At 40.3% G+C, this 5,313-nt stretch overlaps 1 pseudogene; it reads left to right on the top strand.

Moving 5' to 3' along the window:
- Positions 1-1,961: 1,961 nt before the first annotated feature.
- On the top strand, positions 1,962-2,287 carry LOC102952884 (annotated as a pseudogene).
- The last annotated feature ends 3,026 nt before the right edge of the window (positions 2,288-5,313 follow it).

Raw genomic sequence — 5,313 nt, 5'->3', positions numbered from 1 at the left:
AATTATGCAAGGGATAACAGAAATATCTTAGACCAAATTACCATAGACAGGGTGGCTTAAATAACAAGAGTTATTTCTCACAGTTCTGTAGGTTGGAAGGCTGTGATCAGGATGCCAACATGGTCAAGTTCTTGGTGAGTTCCATATTTCAGTTCTCCAAAGGGCTGTCTTCTTGCTGTGTTCTTACTTGGCAGACAGAGCAGAAAGCTAGCTCTTATGTGTGTTTATAAGAAGCTAGCCTCTTCTTCTTATAAAGGAACTAATCCCATTCATGAGAGCGCTACTCTTTTTTTTTTTTTTTAAGATTTTATTTTGAAGTAATCTCAACACCCAATGTGGGGTGTGAACTCACAACGCTGAAATCAAAAGTTGCCTGCTCCACTGACTAGCCAGCCAGGTGACCTGAGAGCTCTACTTTTGTAACCTAATTACCTCCCAAAGGCCCCACCACTACATACTATCATATTGGGGCATTAGAATTTAACAGATGAATATTGGGGGACACAAACATTCAGTTCATAATGTCCACAAAGCTATATTTTCAGTGTGGAATTTTTCCAGTCTTGGATTACTTTACACACAAAAAGCCACATAAATTGCTTCCTGCTTATATGCAATGTCAAAACTTCATTTAAGAAGACACTAGGAGTGAAATTCATGGTCTTTTATTAAGAAGCCATCTGTCTACTATTTATTTACTGAGCTGTAATGAACAATCTTTTGTGAACAAAGATTTCTCTGCCAGTGGGAAAGCTCCCTGTAGCCTTGGATGTGAGTGCCACCTGCTGGATGCTGCACACAAAAACTTTCCTGTACCTCAACCCAAGAATGGCTGATCATTATCTGGGAAAATGCCCAGGTAACACCCCTTTGATTTTAGGTCACAAGGACAGCTGTAATGCCTAATGAGTAATGTAATCTTTGGGTAAGAGCGCAGATTTTATAAGAAAAACACACTCAGGAAAAAAACCCAATGCAAAAATATTCCACTGAGCTATTGTTTATAAGCTTGCCAGTGCCAAGAATATAGTAAATAGTTCTCTGTTTATATTATGAGCTCACTGAGTTTTATACATTGGTGACATAGGCAGTTGGTGGGTGGCTTTTTACCTTAAGGAGGCCGTACCTATATCTTGCAGAAGGGTAGGAAATTAGGGACCCCTTGGCTATGACCATGAGTTGGCTTCAATACCAAATATGTAATCTCATCAATTTTAGTTTTGGTGCCAAATTCCCTGTTTGGGGCTTAGGGAAAAAGTGTTTCTTTGCATCACTCTAATGGACTCTGTGACTTATGGACTCAGTAGCCTGGGGCTTATATTAGCATTGGGACAATTTGTAATTTCCATTGAGGGCAAGAAGGTAGAAATGGCTCTTTAAGAGAAATAAATACACACCTTGGTCTATCAAGAGCTTTGTGAAGTTTCTTCCAGTTTGGTCCTTGGGAAGGACATGAAAATTGCATAGCATTGTTTTCATGCTAGTTACCTAGGAGAAGGTAGGGGGAAAGAGGCCCTTGGAAAGGGACAATCATCTACCCTCCTTGTTTTTTTTTTTTTTAATTTTTTAACGTTTATTCATTTTTGAGAGACAGAGAGAGACAGAGTGTGAATGGGGGAAGGGCAGTGACACAGAATCCAAAGCAGGCTCCAGGCTCTGAGCCGTCAGCACAGAGCCCGACATGGGGCTTGAACTCACAGACCAGGGGGATCATGACCGGACCTGAAGTCAGATGTTTAACCGACTGAGCTACCTAGGTGCCCCTCCTGGGGTTATTTTGAATCACTTTTGCAGAAATTTAAAATTTTTAATCATTTTTGCAGAAAGTTTAAAGTTGGGCCTTTTCTCAGCTGCTGCTAAGGTGCTTTGTCCTTCCGAGGAAGCTAAGGCTGCTTTGGGGTGAGGCCCTCACTTCATTCAGCGACTAGCACTGTGCCAGCTCAGCACAGTGGCCTCTGTCCATGGCCTCTGTCTAGGAATTCACCTGCATCTGCTCAGCCCTCATCCAGCATGATGATGAGGTGACAGTCATGGAGGATAAGATCAATGCCCTCATTCAAGCAGCAGGTATAAATGTTGAACCTTTCTGACTAAGCTTGTTTGCAAAGGCCCTGGTCAATGTCAACATCGGGTGCCTCATTGCAATGTAAGGGCTGGTGGATCTGCCCCAGCAGTAGGACCTGCTTCTTCCACCACTGCTGCTCCAGCTGAGGAGAAGAAAGTAGAAGCAAAGAAAGAAGAATCTGAGGAGTCTGATGATGACATGGGCTTTGGTCTTTTTAGTTAAACCTCCTCTGTAACCTGTTCAATAAAAAGCTCTTAAAAAAAAAAGTTGGTCCCTAGGTTATAACTGACCCAAGGATTGTCTTTAGTATGTTCTTGACATGATGAGACCAGTTATCTGCTTTTAGAATTTTATAGAAGCTGGTGGCATGTATTTCTCCTGCCCTGGCTCCCTTTTCCTAGCGCTGGAAAAACATCATGCATAATTCACAAGAGTCTTTTGGGCTAAAACAAAAATTCTCTTCCTTTGTTCCAAAGTTGGTTAATGGATTTTTGTGGCTAAAATTTTTAAACCTACAAAATAGGATTCAGATTTGGAAGGGGCTCAAGGCAGAGTGAGCTTTTTATTTTTATTTCTGGTTATGTGCAGCTCAGGACTATAACACCATGGTGCTGGAATTCAGATTTTATGGAAAAATGATGGGTGCTTGACAAGATTCTATATTGAGGGGCACCTGGGTGGCTCAGTCGGTTAAGTGTCTGACTCTTGATTTCAGCTCAGTTCTTGATCTCAGGGGCATGAGTTCAAGTTCTGCATTGGGGTCTGTGTTGGGCATGGAGCCTACTTAAAATTTTTTCTAAAAAATGAAGAATCTATACTGTGGACGTTGACTAGCCTTTTTTTTAAGACGGGATAACATGAGTGGGGTAGAGGGACTGAAGGAGAGAGAATCCTAAGCAGGCTCCACAATTAGCATAGAGCCCAATGTGGGGCTCAATCCCATGACCCTGGGATCATGACCCAAGTCAAAACCAAGAGTCAGACACTTAACCAACTGAGCCACCCACGTGCCTCTAGACTTATTTTTGCAATATATATGAATGCAGAATCATGTTGAACACCTGAAACTAATATGTTATGTGTCAAATATACCTTAATAAAAAAAGAATCTATATTGTATGAGATTACATGATATTTAGCACGCTTGTCTGTACCTACATCAATGCCAAGCCAGAACACAGAATGGAGATGTTACTTCTTACACCTACAATGGTACAATCAGCTCATGAGATTGACATATGTTGACTTTGCTAATGATTGCATGTTCAGATTTTTGGCTTCTCAGGACCCTTCAGGATAATATACCAGTTACATGTTTCTTGTACTCTTATTCTGGGACATATATCAATTTTTGGGCTTCTGTCCTCTAGCAACTCTATCCCATAATATGCAACCCCCAGAAATTTTTTCAAATGTGACTTTCAAATTGAATTGTTGTTATAGTTGGTCTAATAGTACTATCATGTAGATTTGCATCATATCTTAGAAATTTCCTCATTTTACACTAAATGGATTTTAGCATTTTCTGCTTTTTCATAATTGGGTTCTCCAAAAATGTTGCTGGGCAGAAATTTCATTCTGAGCTTCTGTGGAACAGAAGAGAAATTAAAGATTTACACAGTCATATGCTATAGAAGTCATCAGATTTTGCAAAAAGATTTTGAAACAAGACAGGAATGGAAGTGCAAATCTCAGTGGGTCTTAGTGTTTCATCACAAAGTTTTGTGGTAAAACCAAGATGAAACCACAAGTTTCACTGTTAGCCAGACCAGCACTGGAAGAATGATCGATTTCAAGGTTAGCCAAGGTCAGGCGGAAACTTGGCTTGTTTTATTCATATGTTCAAACCCCAGACCTACTGAATTTTGTATGATTTGGGGTTTCCAAAACAGAAAGCATTTTGGGGCCCAGTCCAAAGCTGAGGCCTACAGACTAAGGGTAAAGAAAGTTGTTCTGTCTTGGTTTGCACTTTAGCGCAATTACTAGCTAATTACTACCCAATTACTAGCTGAACCTTATTTACTTAAACTGTTCTTTGGAAGTTTAAAAAACCAAAGTATGTATTTTCTCCCTATCTTCTGTCTAATAAGAATACCAGGATTCTTCTCCCAGAGTCTCCAGATGTTTCTACAGGCCACAAGAAGATTTATTTCTTGAAAGATTTCATGGCTGCACTTACCAGCACTCATAGACTGCATTCTATTCTTCAGCTCAATATTTGGATAATTCTCTAGGGGTAAAAATAGCAAGGTTGCCTACTCTTAAAGAGTCTGGCCCAACCCAATAATTTGAAAAAAATCATGTACTTTCAGAATAAGAATTCAAAGAAAAGAACAGAAAAGAAAAGAAAAGAAAAAAAAAAAGTCAAGCTCAGAGCCTCAGACGTGTCCCCCATTACAGTGGGGAAAATGTGACACATGAAAGACAACCTGTGGCAGCCCAAGTTCTGATTAGGGCATCATCAGTGAGGAATATGAGGCTGGGAGTGACTCCAATTATGCCAGGACCAAATCTACTAGGAGGTGGCAAATCCATCAGGTCAATTGGACATGCTTTTGGCTTCACATTATGGAAAATCCTTCTACAAGGTTTCAGTCTTACAGGGTGTTATTTGTTGAGACTGGTTGGTGGTTCACTGATGCCATCAGGAACCTAGACTTTTTTCTTCTTTCCATTCCACATTCTTATTATGGTAACCTTAGGATCTTAAGATGGCTGCTGTGGTTCCAGACATCATTCATGTTTGTATTCCATTCAGGCAGAAGGAAAAATGGAGCTAAGGCTTAGGGGCAAAGTGGTGAAAAGGCCCATTTTATGCAGAAAACAAGAACTTATCCAGAAGAACATATTTTCACATGTGCTGACTGGGTCATCCAGTCAACAATATCTACCTTAACTAACTGAAGACAGGTGGTCAACAATAAGAGGATACCCTGTAACTGCACAAAAGAGCAGATGTGAAATACTCTGGCTAAGGCAGAGCTCATCTACAAACCACACCCATGGAGTAATTAGCTATAGAGAGCCTTGCAGCTAAACTTTGGACGACTCTGAAAGAGAAGGTTCTTTGTGAAAGTTCATGGAGAAGTCCAGGGAAGGTAGTATCAGATGATCATAAAGGGATTGTGTAAACTACAATAATTGGACATGGGATGGTTAAAATGTAATGTTATGAGCTATTATTGACCATTAAAGTTTCCAGAATGATCAAACCAGCTAAACCCACATCTTTCAGGGTCTTAAGGAAG

The sequence above is a fragment of the Panthera tigris genome, chromosome B3, assembly GCF_018350195.1.
Source record: "Panthera tigris isolate Pti1 chromosome B3, P.tigris_Pti1_mat1.1, whole genome shotgun sequence".
NCBI classification, from domain to species: Eukaryota; Metazoa; Chordata; class Mammalia; order Carnivora; family Felidae; genus Panthera; species Panthera tigris.
The sequence above is the reverse complement of the archived record's forward strand: the minus strand, read 5'-3'. Positions and strand labels throughout refer to the sequence as shown.